Genomic DNA, 12,868 nt, shown 5'->3' with positions numbered 1-12,868 from the left:
GTGACATTGGAATGAAGGGGCACTTTCAGAGGGTATCAGTTTCCTAGGTAAGTTCTACAAACAAGCCTCAGATCCTTCACTTCGTAATTTGCTTCCACTCCAGGCCGAAGGAAGCCAGCCTTACTTGTCAGTACGGCAAAGAGATGAAAGACTCACTGAGAGTCTGGTGGAATTCCATTGTCGCAGCATTTACTCACGGACACCCAGTTCCTCCACTTAAACGTGGGCTGCGAGGGGACTGGTTTTCATGCCAAGCACTACATCCTGAAAGAATAAACAGTGATTAAAACTTATAAAAAAAGTTGGAAAGGCAGACAGGGTTTTCTGTCTATCTCAGTGAATAAATTCGTCTTTCACATTCCAACACCTTGGGGTTACCCAATAATCCATCTTGTCATTTTTCTTTCAAAGCCACACCTTCCATTTTTCACTGCAAGGAACTGTGGTGACAGACACTTAAGAATTTGATTTTCTTTTTAAAAGAACTTAGATTGCAGCAGGGCTACAATGAGAGAGGTGATGCAGAAAGGCACATAGGGAGGGAGCAGAAAGGGCATGTTCAAATTCTACTGTGTCCTCAACCTCAGGAGCAAGGACTGCTGACCAGAATCAGAGGCTGCAAACAGCCCTGGGCAGAAGATATGCCTGTCTTTCTGCTTTAAGGACATTAGCTCTGCTGTTTAGACTGGTTTCTCACTTTCACCAATATTTTTAAGCGAGTGGAAACTTCCATGAATCTAGGTCATTCATTGACATTCAACCAATATGTGTTTACTGACAATTTATAATCTCAAAGCTTGGGGTGCCGAGGAATAGACAGGGAAACATGCCTACGGCTCTGAGGGCCAGAGTGATCCCACTAATGGGACTTTCCGGCCTTTCCTCCAGCTGAACAAACCTGATTATGCCAGTCTCCCGTCATAGGCCTTTATATGCTCCATAAAATCCAAACCACTCAGCAGATTCTGGTTCCAAACCTGCTTGGTCTCCTCTCTCTCTCTCTTCTGTTCTGTTCATTAAATATAAAATACAGATCCCGCATCCTGCCCTGACCCATGCAGTGCCCTTTGCCTGGAATGCCTCTCTTTCTGCTTTATCTACCTCATCCCTGTTCTTTGAGACCTAGCTCAGATGCCATCAGGGAGACCTTACCTCAGCTCTCCAGGAAGAAGTAATCACCCATCCCTTTAGATTATTATCAATGATATTATTTATTTGTGTGCTTATCTCTCTAAAACGTTTCTTGAAGATTTTAGGGAAGCACATTTTGCTCATCTCCATATCTTCAGTTCTTAGCATTGTACTTGGTAATCAATACATGCTTATTGAAGTCAAACATAGAAGATTATCAATATTCCTTATGTGGAGAATTAGAGAGAGAACAAAATAAATTAATGCTAGGACACTTTGGAGCAAAAAAATAAAAAAGTTTTTTGTTGCTGTGTCTGGGTCATTGAAAGGAATTCCCTACAGTTGTTAGCAGATGTGGCACCTCACCTACTAGAAGACAAGCCCTGAAAAGCTCCTTTTGAAGATCCTCTTATCAGTATCAGTTTACCTTTTTTTTTTTTAAATAGAGAGCTTTATTATTTTTTCTGATAAAAAATATGTGCTCATTATAAAAAATTCAGATGAACAAGGAAAATAAAAGACAAAAATAGAACAAATGAAACCCAGTTTAAAAGTAAAATTTACTCTAAATCACACCAAACAGAAATAATACAGTTACCATTATGGTAAAAATTTTCTAGACATCTCTCTATCATATGCATACATGCATAAAGACAAACACATGCTTAGTTTTACATACTTGTGTATTCTCAAAAATTTTAAACTTCACATAAGTGAGTCACATTATAGCTGCTCTTATATAACCTCCTTTGTCTTTATTAGGTACTTTCATATCAAAATACAAAGATTAGAATAATCTATTTCTATAGAGCATTCCATTGAATGGATGTCTTACAATGTTTCCCAAATGTCTGCGGGTGGCTCTAGGGGCTATTTACAGATTTTTACTACTGTGAAATTTCCATTGATAGACATCCTTGTTTAGTGGAGTCACATGTCATGGAGTGTTTCAGGAAAGACAACATGTACTGTAAACTTTGTGAGGAGTCAACATCACCACGAAAAATTAGGTTGGTTCTCAAATTAGTATAGGACAGCCATTTTTTTCCTCCTGCATCAGATCAGATGGTTGTTTCCTCAAACAAGCACCTGATGAAATAGTTGGCTAGCATTTTGGTGGGGGCCAAGTGTTGTACGAGTAACTTGAAGACCTCTTTGTACTTTACGGAGATTAACTCTGTTAAATGCATTTCAAATTGAAAACATTTTTAGTTTTGTAGCTTACCTTAACTTTGTTATAGTGTTGTTATCTAGTATAAATGTTTGATTTTTATATAGAAAACAATATAGTGTTCTTCCTGTAGATCCTAAGTCATTTTTTGTTTAAAGTGTTAAATTTTAGTTTGTTTTCTGCTTTTGGAATTAGGACAAGAGGGAGTTATATCAAACATTTTTTACTAATTTTATCTACTATTTTAATGGTCCTAAAATAGCATTGATAAGTCTGTTTTAAAACATATAAAAGTGATCAGCGATTCTGCAAAGGAAATTAGTTCATATGTCACTCATTTTAGTGAAACCGTCAGATAGAAAACATAAATTAGTGGTTAATAAATTAAAAATTAAAGATTTTTGTTGTTTAAAATCAAGTTTTTTAAAATATCAAATTATTTTAACTTAAATATATTATAAGAAAATAATTGGTACATTCTAAGGCCTTAATCAAATGTAAAATTTTCCTATTATTACTATTATTATTGATGTAAGAGAATTGAAATACTAATTTCTGGAAAACTTGGATTTTACTGAACGTAATTTAAGCCACACAGCACTGTTCAGAATCAAGTCTATTACGTTCTTACTTAAAGAAACTGACATCAGTGTTGGAACCAGATCTACACTTTTCTAGAGTCTTTCTCAGGACCCAGAGTTCATAGATCATTTCAATATCACCTTCTCCCAAGAAATAAAAACTTCAGAGGATCATACATGTTCTTTTTTCAAGGGCTCTCGGTCCAGCCCTGAACCCTACCTTTCAGCACACATTGCCTATCTTTTGTAGAGTGAGAAAAATGAGATCATGCAGGAAACAGTTGAAAGTGTTCAGATAACTCAATTTTAAAAAATCTCAAGGTCGGGAAGACCCCTCTTCACCCCTTCATCATTTTTGTGTGAATGTTCGACAGCAGGTTACACTGCAAACACTAAGCGGTCTACACCAGCGCCACCCGCAGCGGTGCAATCCGTCCAGGTGCTGAATACTGTGTGTTGATACTTGTCTGAGGCCATCGGGAAGGTCAGGAGGACCCTTAGCTTTGGGTGGGGGTCCTTTGGCCCTAGACTTCTGGAATGATTGAAAAGCAGCATCTCCAAGGTAATCGCTGTAGTGACGCTGTTCCTGGCTCCGCAGGACAAACACAGGCGAGGCCCTTCCCTACCTGTCGCCATGCACCTCCACAGTGGGGTATGGATCCCCCAATCCTCGTGCTCCTGTCCGCTCACAGACAGGTGCTGGTTGGACTGGGGGCCCTCGTCTCCTCTCCTCCTGCCTGTCCCCTCCTCTCTCCTCTTTCCTCCAAATGCTATCATCGCAGAAGCAATGAAGTAGAGGGGAAGAAAGAGGGAGAACAAAAGTCACACACATCGTGGGCACTCTGTGGGTCTGATTATTTTATTTTGTCTCAGAGATGGCAGATTTCAACAATAGAAGAATTGTGTTTGGTTAATTTTTGTTGAACTCCACAGAGAGGGAGGAAAAGAGGGGATTTGCCATGAAAAGGAAAATGGGACAAGATGAATTTAAAAAAAATGTAGTCTTGGTCTGACCTAAAGGCCATGAATATTTTTAAGAGATTAACATCTCTACTTAATGGTTGCATTTCTCTGAAACTCGACCCCAGCTGTGTGCTGTGTGGTGCCAGGAAGCAGATGGTTAACACGGACCCAGCAGATCCACAACTTCTCACTCCCGCTCTGGTCTCTTTCCATGGATGGCACACAGTTGTCTGGGTCCAATGTCTATGGTGGTGATGACTCCCATTCCTTTCTCATGCTCTCTGTAGGTGGCCTCCAATCCCTGGGGGTCCAATTCCACTCCACCAACAAGCTCTGCACTGAGGCTCCCTCTGGACCCCATGGTGGCCTCACTGTCCCCAGCTTGGTACTGATTGTCTGAACTGTTAGGCCTCTCAGTCTCTATTCTTCGTAGAATCGACCCTTCCACAGGCTTGCCAGATGGTTTCCAAAATCAGAGCTTTGATTATACTATGCCTGAGCTCAAAAATGCTGATGGCTTTGCAAATTCTGCCCATGCTTCCTTGACCTGGAACTCTGGGCCTCAACTGGCTCACCTCCGCTTATTTACTGTTTCTCCCAGGATCCCTCACCATACTGCCTTACTCTCCAGGGGAGCTCCCAGGTGAGCAATGCCTCTCAGTTTGACCGCATGCACCTCCTCTCCCTTGTTCCCTTGTTTCTACCTTTGGAATGCTCTCTTTATCACTGTTGCATTTTCATTTCGAAGCCATACTTTCTGATTCAGAAGAGTCATCACCTCCTCTTTGAAGCCAGCTCCTATTTACCAGGCAGAAATGATCTCTCCCTATAAGACATTTACCATTTTACAAGATTAGAGCTATTTCTTTTGTTGTAAAAATAAATTTAAGAAATAACATATAACAAACACTATTCATATTGCAAAAATTCAATACAGAAAAATGAAAGCTTTCTATGCCCTCAAATCTCTTCTATCTTTAATCTATCACTAAGATATCACTAAGAGTATGGTTTAATGTATGTACTTTCAGATTTTTTTTCTGCATATAAACCTAGGTAGGTAGACTTATTTTAAACAAATATTGGTTCATCCTGTAATATTTTTCTGAAACTTTCTTTTCTTACTCAATATATCAAGAACATTATTCTATGTCAATTTATAAAAATATATTCCACTATTTTTAACAATAGCATAATATTCTATAGTATACATGTGCTATAATTTGACTATTCTATTAGCTATTTTGGTTGTTTCTCATTGTTTTACTATTACAACTAGTTGTGCAGTAAACATTCTTATACATTTTATTTTTGAAGAAATATTTAATAGGATAGATTCTAGAGGTGGGATCCCTGGGCCAATAGAATATTTATAGCTATTTGTCTATAAATGTCATCTCACTAGGCCCTAAAGTTGGCAGGTAAATTCATGCCTCTTTAACTCCTTCGATAAAATCTTCAGATTGTTGCCTGTTGATGGCTTGATATGGGATTGAAGGGAGAACTTTAGATAATATCACATGTCACATTTTCTCATCAAATTAGGATTGAAAGCGAAGTTGGGAGAAATGTGGGAAAAATAAATGTTTATATAAATATGACAGTGTTGGTTCATGGAAAATAATCTGAGTTTAGAAGTCAGAATTGCACATTAGAATAACTCGGGGAATGTTAAAATATTCCAATGCCCAGGCTATATCCTAGATTATTTAAAACAAGACCTCTGGGGGAGGGTCCCAAGCATCTGCAGTTTAAAAACCTCCCTAGGTCCTCACAGTGTCCCTCTAAGGCTGAGAGACATTGTTCAGATGCCCCTGTGCTCTGATCAGCTATGAGGCATCTTGAACACTGTGGTTGCATTTTTTTCCCTCTGTAACATGAGAATGTTTTATCTCACAAGTTTTTTTGTGATGACAAAATGAGATAATAGATGTGAAAACAATTGTCAAAAGACAAGAGCATTAAAAATAAAAATATAAATCATCATTATTATTTTTTCAGTTCAGCCGCAGACAAAGCAAAATATTTAGAAAACATTTAAGAAGGTCTAAAATCTAAATAGTGAGAAAACAAGATTGCTGAAGGAGAAGAGCAATATCTGGCCTGCTCTTAGCACTGCTGTCAACTTGGGGTCTGATAGCCTGTACACAGATTAAGAACAACACTCTCCTCAACTTCACAGGGATGGGGGTATTGTGAAGGTAAATAAGGTAATGTCACAGAAAAGTGCAGTACAAATATTTGCCATCAGCAGTGATAAGAACAAATTGCTTCCTCTGTGGATTCCGTGTTGGCTTTGTAATCATTTCAAAATTAGTAAACGGTCCAAATGCCACTTCGCTTCTATTCTTCATTTCAATTCCAATGCAGGGGAAAGGAAGAGCAGAGAAATTGATGGCCTTTGAGTTTAAGATCTAAATTTGAGGATTACATTTTCCCTGGTGTACCCTGAAATAAACTGATTAGTATGCCAGTTCCTGAGGCTGACACTTACATGGGTTTGGAGCTGCCTTCCTGTTTCTGAATGTCACAATGTGTCAAGAAGGTTAAAGACTGAGAAGTCCTGCAGTCAGAGAAATCTGTTTAACTTGTTTGGATCGGCATTTCCCAAACTTCCTTGATCATGGAACTGTCTATTAACATCCCCTGGGTTTTCATCAATCCCCTGGAATGAAGACACCATAACAGCTGGTGCTCCTCACTTAGTGATTCAAAAGAATTTGAGAATGTTCAATCTGGACTTAGTCTTCCAGGCTATCTCCTCCAATTGTATTACTTTTCAGATAAATAAACAGGGTCCCAGAGATGTTAAGACCTAGGAATGGAAGCCATTGTGCTCCTACTACACCACATGTCCCAGGATGTAGGATTATAGACCTGTCAGTACACAACAGCTACTGAACAGCCACTCTAGTTTTGGCAATGTGGCAAATGGCATACATTCAATTGTACAAGCTGACTCTTGAGGAACTTATATTACCTATTCTGAAGCACTGACATGAAATATCAATGTACAATGCAAAGAGAATGAATTAAATGCTAAATTCAGTGGCATGGACAGTAAGCAGCAGTGTGCTGATAAACTAGCTCTCTGGAAGAAAAAAGGCCCTGATTTATAGTGTTTGCTTATTTCTATATTGTAAATATTCCCACCATGGCTGAGTTCAAGACACCAACATGATATCACTGAACATGGAATTGAGAAGAGATGGACACCACCAGAGCAGATTTCAGAGAACGGAGAGGTTGGTAACGATTAGAATTGTTCAGAAATGTTTCATGAAGGGGATTGAACTCAAGCTGGAAAATATCGAGTAAGAGGATAAGCAAACGGAAAACTGGAGCTGGCAGTAACCAGAGTCTTTGAAAGACCTTATACCTTTTCCAGGTTTAGAAAGAAAGGGAAACGTTCCTAACATAAAATATACTTCATTTCAAGAATTTTTTAAAATTTACATTCAGAAACTTTTTCTTCTAAATTTTTAAATTTTAGGATAGTTTCAAATTTACAAAAAGTTGCAAATATACTACAGAGAGTTCCTGTATACCCTGCACCTGGCTTCCCCTATTGTTAACATCTTATACTGCTATGGTACATTTGTCAGAACAATGAACTAATATTAATACATTAATGAAACTTTATATTTTATTTGAATTCGATTAGTTTTCCTACTGCCCTTGTTTAGTTGCAGGATCTCACCTGGGACACCACATTACCTTTAGTTGTTCTGTCTCCTTAGACTCTTCCAGTCTGTGACAGTTCTCAGACTTTCTTTGTATTATATGACCTGAGGAGTACTGGACAGGTATTTCATAGAATTCCCTTCAATTTCTGTTTATCTCATAGTTAGGTTAAGGCTATAGGTTTTTGGGAAGAATAATGAATAGGTAAAGTACTATTTTTATCACATCACGTCAAGAGTACATGCCAGCAACATGATTTATCCCTGAAGAAGCTGACTTTGATCACCTAGCCCTGGTGCTGCCTCTCTGCTGTGAAGCTACTTTCCTCCCTTTCCATATGGCATCTTTGTAAGTCTTCATCCAGGCCTTGTTATCTTACTCTGAATTTCCACTGGGCCTCCCTTATTAGGCTTCTGTAGATTCTCCCCATTTCAGTCAATCCTGAATGTACCAATAGTGATCTTACAATCTGATATTGCCACTGTCACATCTATGTTTCCAACTCTTTAGCAATTCTGTCCCATTAAGTGCAAATTCTATAGAACCTGAACACTCTGACAATTGTTACTTTGCTAAAGATTGCTCTCCTAGACCCACTTGTCAATTGCTCCCTGGCTTTTCTCTGACTCTAATTGTCCTTGGCTCTGGTAAGAGTCTCTGTCTTAGTCTGGATTTCCCCAGAAGCAGACCCTGAGACAAGGATTTGGGTGCTAGTGGTTTATTTGGAGGTGGTCCAAGGAAGCGCTGGGAGGGGAGTGGGGAGTGAGACAGGAGAGGAAGGCAGGCAACACAGGTATGTTAATGAGCAGGTGACCACAGTGGGCACCTGAGAGCTCAGTCCCATTGAGGACTATTTGGGAGACTGTATAGAACATACCTCAGATTTGTCTCCAACTGAAGGGCAAGGAAGATGGGGGGTCTTTGATTCTCCAATTTCCATTTGTCATTAACTGAGGATACTCCTAGGGGCATTAAGTTCCTGGAATGTCCAGTCTACCCTTTCAGTCAAAATCAGGCTGCATGCTCAGGATTGGCAGGTGCTGAGAGGATATGGTATGCCACCAAAAGAATCTATTCTAGCCTTCCTCACCTGTTTTCATTAACTGTCAAAATCAGAGAAACTTAGAAAATAGATGTCAGCTATCAAACCAAGACCTCATATTAAAATAAGCTTATATGCAGAAAACTTCCCAAAAGATCCGGATTAGGTAACAATAACAGAGTAGTGACAACACTAGCAAAATAAGAGAAATACTTGTATAGTCTATAAAGCTTTCATATATATTATGTCATTTAAAATAATTTAAATTTTATAGAAATCATATAAGGTTTTCAGAGTCTATATTATTCCCATTTTTCAAATGAGGACATCAAGGCATGGAGAGTTAGCTGAGTCTAAGACCAGTGTGCTACAGTTAACAGAGTATTAGAATTTTTCTACCTACTTTGGGGTCAGTGTCTGGGGAAATCAGTTTGCATCTCAAATATTACTTCTTCCAGTCTGTGACAGTTCTCAGACTTTCTTTGTATTATATGACCTGAGGAGTACTGGACAGGTATTTCATAGAATTCCCTTCAATTTCTGTTTATCTCATAGTTAGGTTAAGGCTATAGGTTTTTGGGAAGAATAATGAGTAGGTAAAGTACTATTTTTATCACATCACGTCAAGAGTACATGCCAGCAACATGATTTATCCCTGAAGAAGCTGACTTTGATCACCTAGCCCTGGTGCTGCCTCTCTGCTGTGAAGCTACTTTCCTCCCTTTCCATATGGCATCTTTGTAAGTCTTCATCCAGGCCTTGTTATCTTACTCTGAATTTCCACTGGGCCTCCCTTATTAGGCTTCTGTAGATTCTCCCCATTTCAGTCAATCCTGAATGTACCAATAGTGATCTTACAATCTGATATTGCCACTGTCACATCTATGTTTCCAACTCTTTAGCAATTCTGTCCCATTAAGTGCAAATTCTATAGAACCTGAACACTCTGACAATTGTTACTTTGCTAAAGATTGCTCTCCTAGACCCACTTGTCAATTGCTCCCTGGCTTTTCTCTGACTCTAATTGTCCTTGGCTCTGGTAAGAGTCTCTGTCTTAGTCTGGATTTCCCCAGAAGCAGACCCTGAGACAAGGATTTGGGTGCTAGTGGTTTATTTGGAGGTGGTCCAAGGAAGCGCTGGGAGGGGAGTGGGGAGTGAGACAGGAGAGGAAGGCAGGCAACACAGGTATGTTAATGAGCAGGTGACCACAGTGGGCACCTGAGAGCTCAGTCCCATTGAGGACTATTTGGGAGACTGTATAGAACATACCTCAGATTTGTCTCCAACTGAAGGGCAAGGAAGATGGGGGGTCTTTGATTCTCCAATTTCCATTTGTCATTAACTGAGGATACTCCTAGGGGCATTAAGTTCCTGGAATGTCCAGTCTACCCTTTCAGTCAAAATCAGGCTGCATGCTCAGGATTGGCAGGTGCTGAGAGGATATGGTATGCCACCAAAAGAATCTATTCTAGCCTTCCTCACCTGTTTTCATTAACTGTCAAAATCAGAGAAACTTAGAAAATAGATGTCAGCTATCAAACCAAGACCTCATATTAAAATAAGCTTATATGCAGAAAACTTCCCAAGAGATCCGGATTAGGTAACAATAACAGAGTAGTGACAACACTAGCAAAATAAGAGAAATACTTGTATAGTCTATAAAGCTTTCATATATATTATGTCATTTAAAATAATTTAAATTTTATAGAAATCATATAAGGTTTTCAGAGTCTATATTATTCCCATTTTTCAAATGAGGACATCAAGGCATGGAGAGTTAGCTGAGTCTAAGACCAGTGTGCTACAGTTAACAGAGTATTAGAATTTTTCTACCTACTTTGGGGTCAGTGTCTGGGGAAATCAGTTTGCATCTCAAATATTCCTTACCCCATTCCTGGTGATAGAGCCAAACCAAGAACAGGACTGCCAATTCTAAGATAAATTCAGTCTTTCTTTTTCTAGACAGTTTTGAGATGTACTGCAAAATGAGAAAATGTAATATATCACATTCCAGTATAGCCAGATAAATTCTCTTATATTAATTTGGCTTCATATGTTTCTAAAATCAGCCATGATGCTAAAATAAGCAATAAAATTGGCAGAATTATAAATATAACTGTGTAAATACTAAGATTAATAACATAAACAAGAATCACGGATATTCTGGAGTCTGTATTTTAAATATCTGAGATTAAAATTTTTAAATAAAACAAGTATTAAAGATATAGATTTCATTTTATCACAATGTGGTAGCTGGCAATTTGTGTCTGTCTAAAGATTTTTATCAGAAAGGAGGAAAAATCCTGGAGCACAGGTGGAAAGACTCTATTGGACTATAAGGAAAGGGTGGAAGGTGGGTGGGATGAGAATGCTGAACGGCCCTTCTGAGCATTAATTAAAGTTAGTTCGAGTACTATTTTAAAATCTCAGTTCCCTGCAATGTTTCTCTAGAATTTAGTATTGTCTTTCTGTTTGGTTCCTATATGTTTTTCAAAAGTTTGTTTCCCCCATAATTTCTATTAAGAATCCCAAGTATTCCGGTGATTATTTTAAGCTTTATGCTTTTTGTTATTCCTGATACCATTTCTGCATTTTTATTCATTCTATGACAATCCAACATGGGAATTCTTACATGGTCACATCTTAACACTTATTGCCTGGGAAGCTTATATCAGAATGTAAGGAGGCACTCAGCCAATGGGTGTGTCTTTTTACATGTAAAACATCTTCTATGTGCAAAGTACAATTTCAAACATTAGCAAACACCAGGGGCATCTGGAGAGCTGGTTAAAACATAAATGGCTGGACATCGCCCCCAGAGATTCTGATTTTGTAGGACTTGGGTGAGACCTAAGAATTTATATATCTAACAACTTTCCAAGTGATAACCGATGCTGCCGGTCAGGGACCACACTTTGAGTAGTCCTGGTGTTTGGGTGGAGGATTACATTGAGACTTCTCATCTGATGGAAGAGGTCAACTCTTTAGCACTAAAGAAATGTTCAGGAATAACTGACTATAAGAAAGAGTAAGTGAACAAGATGGTGGAGAAAGTGGGAAATCTGTCCAACAGATATGTGTCCTTATATACAGTATCAGTTGTCGCTGCAAACTGTCAATTACTTCTGAGGAAAAGACACATTATTGGCTGATGTTTTGAAATTCTTTCCACATATTCTATATTTAATGTTTTAAACACAATAGAAATACTCCCCTGGACTAACATTACTCAAAGCAAGGAGACTGGTAATGATGGATCACCAAATCTGAATTAGAAGCTTCTGAGTTCAAGACCTGGTGATGTGCCTCCTCCTCTTTTTTTTTTTTTTTTTGCTGTGCTACCTCAAGCAAGTCACCTAACCTCTTTTAGTATCCTCCCTGATCAAGTGGTGATAGCATAAGCCATCCTGATCAATGCCTTAAGTTTCAGCAATTGTCTAAATAGAAATGATCCGATGTATGTGTAAGGGGTTAACTGGGGAGCAGCAGCTTGTTCCTGAAGGAGAGATGGGGTGCTGCTATCTGAATGCAGGTTTAGCTCCATCCTCCCCCTGCCTGGTTGATTGCCATATGGTACCTCACCTTGCTCCCTTTCAAGATTAACTTTCATTCCCTGGAAAAAATTTCTCAGCCTTAAAGTCACAACTTCAAAAATGCAATGGAGACCACATTTAAAAGATCTGGCAAATTTTAGGTTGATTTAATTTTTTAAACTACACTTTTAAAACAAACCCAAGCATAGAGATGAAAGCTAAGAATTAAAATATACATACAAAATAAAAAAAAAATCATTAATATTTCCAAGTACGACGAACTGAATAATCATCATAAGGAAACAATAAAACATTAAGTTACTTGAACCAGATGATCAGTTAGTCTTCATGATGCTGGAACATGTGATCTGTGCAGAAGATCAAGATCAAGCCAATGCAGTGCTGGCTTCCACAATGTAGTTATTCCCTTAATCCCTCACTGAGAAGTGTTCCATCAGTTAATTAAACAAGCTTTAATCCTAAATGGCAGAGGGAGAATGAGGCAAGACAGAAGGACATTTTTAAAAATGACTTGGAGGGTTAAATTTATAATCAGGACACCCTACATTACATTGTCTCCTAGACCACAGTTTTTTGAAGTTTTTCTTTTTAAAAAAAATTATTTATTTTAATTAATTTCAAGTATACAGTACATTGGTTAGACATCTATATAGTTCATAAAATGATCCCCCCAATTGCTCCTTCCCTCCCCTGACCCTCTGCCTAACCAACATATTAATGTTATTTGCATTCCTTATGCCGT

This window comes from Pteropus alecto, unplaced genomic scaffold (assembly GCF_000325575.1).
Source record: "Pteropus alecto unplaced genomic scaffold, ASM32557v1 scaffold45, whole genome shotgun sequence".
Lineage (NCBI taxonomy): Eukaryota > Metazoa > Chordata > Mammalia > Chiroptera > Pteropodidae > Pteropus > Pteropus alecto.
This window is presented reverse-complemented; position numbering follows the sequence as displayed.